Raw genomic sequence first — 8,661 nt, 5'->3', positions numbered from 1 at the left:
ATTTTGTGGGCTTTTGTGGTACTACGTGGGCTTCTTATATCCATAAAACCTGCATCGTCACAAATCTACCTAAATTTATTACAATTGAATGCATAGGCCCAGCCCTGCACAGTATTAGCTGCCGACAAAGCTAAGATGGAGTATTATAAATATAGTTATGTATACAAATTATGATAATGTCAATTATATTTCTACTAATGAGATAATTTTTTAAAAAATAGTATTTCATGTAAAGAACATGAGTAGAAAAGTACGAAGGTCTTTACCATACATTCAAAGTTATAATCATCCAAAAACAAAGTTTAATAAACCTAATATGATAAATCTAAGTCTAAACAAAGTTCAAACTCATAGACAATCTAACAATTGCATACTAAAAATAATGTCAACTTCTCTTATCAAGGTGTATTTTGAGCAACATATCCTTCAACTCCACTGGCATTCCCACAAATGTATCAAACAATATGTGATCGTGCATCATCAAATCCACAGCCTTGATTTTCTGCATATTATCTCCAAACCAATATTCTCCAACTCTCCTAAAATTACTTGGGGATTAACCCTTTTTTTTCTCACCAAGAAGAAACTCGTTCCTTTTCTTTTCTCTTATCATATAGTCACTAAAGTCGGCAGTCATTTGCTTCATACAATCTGAAATGATCGTAGTCCTTCTTCGATCCAAGAGAACTTGAGGAAGATGTAGCCCCCTTTCGTTTTTGTCGGGCCAACAATTCTCTCACGGAAATATCAACTTGTTCATCGCATTTGTCAAGTGAATCTCCCATGGTAGGAGAATCGACCTCAATCTCATCAGTTTGTTCTTGAACCTTGTCCATCAGCACGCTCTTGGGAGAAAAGAGTACAAATATCATCCCAATTCTCGATCACAATTCTTCTCCTATATGGTGCAAGTTTTACTTTTGCCTACAAAACAATAACAATCATACTTATCATGATAATAGATAATTGAAAGTAATTGTTTAAGACAACTAAACAAGTTGGAACAACTTCAAAAATAGTTCTTTAGAATCTGAATATGCTCACTGTCAGGTTCATATCTTTTTCCATGAATATGCTGATAAGAGTGCTCCTAGTAACAACAGCGAGAAGGATTCGGAAGAGGCGGAGGAGACAATAACTGCTGGGCTGGAAATGACTCCACAACAGCTGCCGAAGAAGACGAAGAAGACGAAGAAGAGTAAGGAGGCTGCTAGGACGTTGAGATTGAACGCCAGGTCCGCAACATGCTAGATCAAGGCATAATCCAACGAAGCCAAAGCCCATTCTCTTCTCCAGTTTTACTCATACGGAAGGACAGGACCTTTAGGTTTTGCGTCGATTATAGAGCCTTGAACTTGGCTACGGTGCCTGACCATTTCCCTATCCCGACGGCAGATGAACTATTTGACGAGCTGGGTCGGGCGAAGTTTTTCACCAAATTGGATTTGCGATCGGGATACCATCAAATCCGCATGCACGAGGCAGACGTTTTCAAGATGGCTTTCAGGACTCACGATGGTCATTTTGAGTTCTTGGTCATGCCTTTCGAACTCACGAATGCTCCGTCCACCTTTCAAGCTGCCATGAATGGGATTTTCCAGCCTCTTTCGCAAATGTGTTATTGTCTTTTTCGATGATATCCTCGTTTACAGCCCAACCTTGGAGGAACATTGTTCACACTTGGAGGAAGTATTGGCGTTGCTGCAATCCCACCAGTTCTTCATTAAACTCTCTAAATGCTCATTCTGCAGTACTACCGTGGAATATTTGGGTCACTTAGTTTCGGACGGGGTTTTGAAAGCTGATCCTACCAAGATCGACGCGATGACCTCATGGTCGCTCCCAAAGTCGGTCAAACAGTTACGGGGATTTTAGGGCTGACGGGCTATTATAGACGCTTCGTGGCTAACTACGCCATGATTGCAGCACCGCTCACGGATTTGTTAAAGAAGGAGGCTTTCGGATGGTCCCCCGCGGCGGAGGCGGCGTTCGAGGCCCTCAAGGCGGCTATGACTTCGGCCCCAGTATTGAGCTTGCCCAATTTTGACTAGCAGTTTTGTATTGAAACGGATGCATCGGATATTGGTATTGGGGCAGTATTGATTCAGGACAGACACCCTATTGCCTATTTTAGCAATAAGTTGGGGCCACGCCGACGGGTAGCATCGACGTATCACAAAGAATTATATGCAATCGTCGAAGCAGTGCATAAATGGCGACAGTACCTCCTCGGTCGAGAATTCATTATTCGTTGTGATCAGAAAAGTCTAAAGGATTTGCTGCAGCAGGTTATCCAAACCCCGGATCAACAATTCTATGTGAGGAAATTAATGGGGTATAGATTTACGATTGAATACAAAAAGGGAAGCACGAACAAGGCTGCTGATGCCTTATCCAGAAAGGACGACGGCAGCGACCTGCCTTCCACCGGCGAACAGGGAGCGCAGTCAGGTGATGAGTCGCTAGCCCAAGAGCCAGCCAGTGCCAACGGAGGAGGCAAGGTTGTTTGCGGCAATTGCTCAGCCGGTTCCCAAAGTGTTGGACTTAATTCGAGAGGAGACTGCCACTCTACTGGACCTTCGAGTGCTGGTCAAGCAGATCGCGGAAGGCTCAGCGCCGCCGCACCTCTCCTTCACTGATGGCCTTGTTTATTTCAAGCGCCGAGTCCTCCTCAGTCCTAATTCCAAGTGCAAGAAGGCCCTCTTGGAGGAACATCATTGTACGCCAATTGCGGGCCATCCGGGGCACGAGCGGACCTTCCGCTTGTTATCTGCAGGGTTTTATTGGCCGAAGATGCGTAAAGAAGTGAAGCTATTTGTTGAATCATGTGCAATATGCCAGTCCACAAAATACTCGACCCAAAGACCGGCAGGTCTCCTACAACCTCTATCGATCCCATCGCAGGTCTGGGAGGACGTCTCCATGGATTTCATCACGGGGCTTCCTCCGTCTCGTGGGTATACTACTATCATGGTGGTGGTGGACCGCCTTTCAAAGTATGCATATTTTGCCCCGCTACCCACCAGATTTGATGCCTTGCGGGTCGCACATTTGTTTATCAACACGGTGGTCAGACATCATGGCTTCCCTAAGACATTGGTTTTGGACCGAGATTCGGTTTTCTTGAATGCTACATGGGAGGAAATGCTCCGATTGAGTGGCACAAAGCTCCACTTCTCAACTGCTTATCATCCACAATCCGATGGCCAGACGGAGGTCCGTAATCGGGGACTAGAGCAGTACCTAAGGGCGTTTGCTGCCGATCGTCCTTCCAAGTGGTGTAATCTGCTGCCATGGGCAGAGTTGGCCTTCAATTGTTTCCATCACGCGGCGCTGGGCACATCCCCCTTCCGGGCACTTTATGGGCGAGAGCCCCCATTATTAGTGGCATCGCCCCCCTCAGCTTCCACCCCGCCGAATGTGGCTGATTTAATCCGTCAGAGGGGGATGCTTCTCTGTGAGCTGCGCGGTAATCTCGAGCGCGCACAGCAACGTATGCGAGACACGGCCAACAAACATAGACGCCATGTAGAATTTGAGGAAGGGGACATGGTGTGGCTGAAACTTCAGCCGTATCGCCAACACTCGGTGGCCAAGCCACTTTCGGCAAAGCTGGCGAGGCGCTATTACAGGCCGTTTGAAGTGGTACAACGGGTGGGACCTGTAGCTTATCGATTGCCCCTGCCGGAGGGGAGCAGAATCCACGACGTCTTCCACGTCAGTCTCCTTCGTGAGTTTGTGGCAGGGGAGGATTCAGTGGCGCACGTACCGTTGCCGGCGGACTTTGTGGGAGGTCGGCCGGTGGTGTATCCCATGGCTTTCACTGACTCGCAGATAATGTGGCATGACGGCAAGGCAGTAGAGCATGTGCTCGTGAAGTGGTCGGACGGTTCGGATTCTCCTTCGTGGGAGCCGCTTGATGTCATCCGACGCCGGTTTCCTACTCTCCACCTTGAGGTCAAGGATGATGTTATCCGGGGGGGAGTTGATAAGAGTGATCCTAGTAACAACAGCGAGAAGGATTCGGAAGAGGCAGAGGAGAAAATAACTGCTGGGCTGGAAGTGACTCCACAACAGCAGCTGAAGAAGACGAAGAAGAGTAAGGAGGCTGCTAGGACGTTGAGGCCAAGAGATCAGATCAAGGCACCTAAGAAATTTGCCAATTACGTCAATAAGTAGCGGCGGAGTGATGGATAGTATTTTCTGAGTTTTATTGTCAAATTTAGTACTTTTTTAATTATTTTTATTGTAATTGAGTCGGGCGGATTATAAGCCCCGTTTGGATTTTCTTTGTTGGTTCTTTCCCGAACGTATAGGTTAAGTCGAACCAACCCTAGGGTTTTAGTATAAATAGGGCCACGCTGTTATCACTGATCTATCGAGGAAATCATTTTATTTAGCCCACATTAATTGAGCAACAAGAAACTCCCTTCAACGCTGCCGACGAGATTCTCTCTCGCGCTCAGCACCCTTTCCCCGGAAGCGATCGCCGACCCAAACCTCTTGGGCGCTCGATCTCCACGGTTGTGTTTCTTGTGAGGTGGTGGAATTTGACGTTAAGTTAAGAACCTTCTTAACATATGCTCACTTCCTATTTAAATGATAAAAAACTACTCTGTATTTTATATATATCAATCCAAACTTCATTAGAATCTTATTAAATGTTACTGTACCCAAAATAATGAAACAACAGCTAATGAATACCATCATTTTCCAGATAATAAAGACAATATTATATATAAAATTACCTTCAATCGTTCATTCCACACGTTTTCATCGTGAACCACGATTCTACCCATTGTGTAATCCCATGTGATTGGAGTACCAGAATTGCATGATATTAGCACTGGATGTAAGATCTCATAGTGCTTCTCCCAAGTCTTCAAACGAGCTTTAATATTGTTTTTATCCACCTTAATGTTTAGATTCACCATAAGTGCATTTATGGCAGTTGTCCATGATGTAGACTTCAACGCAAATTTTCAATCGAGTTTATATCCTTGATTCATCTGTTCTATGAAGCACGCTCCGAGAACCTTATCCATCTCGGGAGTCCAACTAAAATATTTAGATTTTTCTTTCTCTGCTTGTGAATTAGAGGCCATCTACAACAAATAAGAAAGCAATAAATATTCAAAAATGGCTACAAGTAACCGGTTGGGACACACTCCACAGGGGTCTAAACATACATGTAGTAAGAGGAAGAAGTAGAGTTAACATGGGAGCAGGCTAAGTAAAGCACAGTTTCTGTCCCTTTACCATAGCATTATGACATTGATCCCTTTTCCACTTAGCTAATAGCTATATCCATGAACTCTGTTGTTGCAAAACTGTTATTAAGTTCGACATAATCGAATCCACAGTTCCATCAGCACCAAGACTTCTAAACTAATCAATGAATAAAGTCTAACTTCACTCACTCAATCCTGAGCTAAATGGAGCAGCTTCTACTATATTATGCATTTTAGCACCTTCCTAGTAAGAAATTACCATCAAATTTAGCTCCTCTAAAATATTTTTATGTGTCCATTTCTAATTCTAAACAAATTTATTTGAATGAAACATATAATAAGGGTCTGCCCCCATCCTACACGCCTATAATAGGGGAATTAAGCATGCACCTACACTCATTCATTTTCCGTTCCTTTTGCTGAGATATGTAAGGCCCCCTCGTCTAAAAAACTGAATACAAAACACAAATTAACTACAAATATGTGAAAGAACCAAGTTAAATTCAAAAGATTGAACACAAAATTTTCGAAAACCACATTGTAAGAAACTTCACTTTGGCTTTGCATCAAACACGAAATTCATGGTAACAAAATTCGAGTACCTGATTATCGATCAATTGATAATCGAGAAGCAGCTAGGGCACAACGATTGGAGTAATGTTTCGCGTAGAGAGAGGGAGAGAGCGGCTTGGAAGAGAGAGGGGGAGAAAAAGAGATTAGGGCTTTTTTTCCCCTTTTTTATATGACCTGGTTAGAGATTTGACCCGGTAGAGGATCCGTGTTTTTTTTTTTAATTTTGACCCGATTTTCTAGAGAATTAGAATTGCGGAATTGGAATTGATGAAATTGGAATTCAATTCCAAATCTATGTATTTTTGTATTGCCGAACAGTGAAATTGGAATTGAAGGCTCAATTCCAATTCCACAACTCTAATTCCCTAGTACCGAACATAGCCTTATAGGATATTCAATTTTTGTTAAAAAGTATTGAGACTATGTTGGAGACGTTCTCCCCAACCAATCGGTTATCTATCTTCTCGTGGTATGATGATGACCAGACCCTCGACAAACTCGCAGGGATGATCACAGTTTTGCTGATTCACGGACGTGTTCCGTTCAACAACAAAAAGAGAACAAAAAGGATTCTTGTTGCACACGATAGGTGTAGAGAAAATAATATATTCATTGATTGTCTATCATATGCAAATACTCCACATATTTATAATATGTGGGGATACAAAGATATCCTACAGAAATAGAGTAAATCAAATCTAATAGTATCTAAACTAATATGGAAAAGATATGGTGAATCACAATTAACTAAATAGAATAATATCCTATAGATACTCCCTAATAATATGTAGAGGATGATCGTATCAACTCTCCCATGGTTGAAATCCACCTTGTCCTCAAGGTGGGAACCACGAAGAAACTAAGAGAGTTGAAAGCCGACTTTGGCGAGGCATCTCCTCCTGGATCAAACACACACCGAACAGCTGAGCGTCTCCTTTCATCACCTCCGTAAAAAATCAATAAAGGCGGACAGATGTGGTCGTCCAAATTCAATGCTAAAATGGAAAGCTCCGCCACACATCCCCGAATGTGCAAACACGACTTGTTATTTCGCGGAGGAATCAACCTTGCATCAGCGTTGAGCGATGGTAATCGAGAATTCATAATTGGAACATCACTAACATTCAAATCCGCATAGGCACAAGCAAGTCCCTGCGAACCAGTGTGAGCATCTCTTGTCTTACCCAAATCTTCCGCTTGTAACTTAAGCACATCCTCGAACAACCTTCGCTTCTCGTCCAGTTCCACTTGACTGTCCTGCTTTTTCATATCAAATCCAGCCTTACTCAGCTTCTTAGTCAGCACAATGAAATCGTTTTCTTTCGTCGTTAAACTAGATCGAAGGGCTTCAACTGTATTCTCTTTCTCGAGCAGCGGCAAAAAAGTGTTATTGACCTCTTCTTCTCTTTTGGCCATATAGTCATTCTCTTTATCTTTCTCTATTTGATTCCCCAAACTAGTAAGTACGATCAACTTCTCCTCCCTCTTCTCTTCACAATTATGCGAATCAATTTCCCACTCATTTTTCCTTGAGCTTGAGACACCGGCTTGCAGTTGATGAGGAGAGGCGCATAATGGAGCTTTCACGGACGACGATAGCAAGGGCTGACAAGGGCTCAATGCGGCGTAGGGCAGAAGCTCAATAGTCGATGTTGTACTTGGCTGTGTTAGCAGACGATCTGACTGCAGCGGTGGCTTCTGGTCGAGCACGAGCTGTGGTCGTGTGGTGGTACGGGAGCTTGGGAACGTGGGTCGCTGGTTCTGGTTTTGGGGCTGCTGGCACAGCAGGTCTGGTGGAGTCGGCTGTGGCGGAGGTTCTGGCAGCGGGGAAGTGCGAATATCTTCAATACGGCGACCGGACGTTTGGGAGGGTGGATCCCAGCAAGTCTGCCTTTTCGTATCCAGAAATTGCTGCTGATGCGATTCTGGAGAAAACCAACCCGAGTTCGGGCTTTGGCGTGCGTAATGCGGCTGTCGGAGTGGCCGTTCCTGCTCCACAAACTGATCCCTAGAGGGGAAGGCATTGCGCGGCGGCCGATAGGCATTCTGTCGGGTGGAATACCGGTTGGAATTTGAGCGCACGTGCGACATCCGGCGAGCAGGTAGCGGCTCATATGCGGCCCGACCGAACTGTTGCCGATAGCCCGAAGGGTCCCAGCAAGGCAGCGAATAGTACCGCAGATCTTGAGCCGGCTGTGGCTCCGGCAGCGGACGAGTGCGAAGCTTTCTGCGGGAATCGGAGCACACATAGGGCTGTTGTGTATATGTTGCTTTTGACGTATGCAAATTTGTCACACGTTGTTCGATTTTGTCCAACGTGATTCCAACCTGGAGATAGCGGCATCAAATTGATCGAACAGATGTTCATAACGCCCAAATCCGGTGTAGTTTCGTGACATGATGACTTTGAACGGCGGCGGGGAAGCTCGGGGCAGGTGCTATGACTGATTTTTTTTTTTTTGTTTGATATTGGTGATTTATTTGGGTAATATGAATGAAGAAGATGGACGATTCGGCGGCTGAATTTTTTTGATATTGGTGTATAATTTGGGTAATATGAATGAAGAAGATGGACGATTTGGCCGCCTGAATTTTTTTATTTTTTATTTTTATATTGGTGAATAATTTGGGGGTATGGAAGAACGAAGATGGAGGAAGAGTACGGGATGAAAGCACCAGTTGTTGGAGACGTTCTCCCCAACCAATCGGTTATCTATCTTCTCGTGGTATGATGATGATCAGACCCTCGACAAACTCGCAGGGATGATCACAGTTTTGCTGATTCACGGACGTGTTCCGTTCAACAACAAAAAGAGAACAAAAAGGATTCTTGTTGCACCCGATAGGTGTAGAGAAA

The 8,661-nt window shown here is 44.3% G+C and overlaps 1 long non-coding RNA gene across 1 annotated transcript; it reads right to left on the bottom strand.

Annotated features, from left to right (window-relative positions):
- Nucleotides 1-239: 239 nt before the first annotated feature.
- On the bottom strand, nucleotides 240-5,930 carry LOC125212745. Its single transcript, XR_007174770.1, has 3 exons — nucleotides 5,834-5,930; nucleotides 4,749-5,105; nucleotides 240-924 (listed from the first exon to the last, which is right to left on the bottom strand). It is a non-coding gene; the product is annotated as an uncharacterized LOC125212745 (long non-coding RNA).
- Nucleotides 5,931-8,661: the final 2,731 nt, after the last annotated feature.

This window comes from Salvia hispanica, chromosome 1, assembly GCF_023119035.1.
Source record: "Salvia hispanica cultivar TCC Black 2014 chromosome 1, UniMelb_Shisp_WGS_1.0, whole genome shotgun sequence".
Taxonomy (NCBI): domain Eukaryota; kingdom Viridiplantae; phylum Streptophyta; class Magnoliopsida; order Lamiales; family Lamiaceae; genus Salvia; species Salvia hispanica.
The sequence above is the reverse complement of the archived record's forward strand: the minus strand, read 5'-3'. Positions and strand labels throughout refer to the sequence as shown.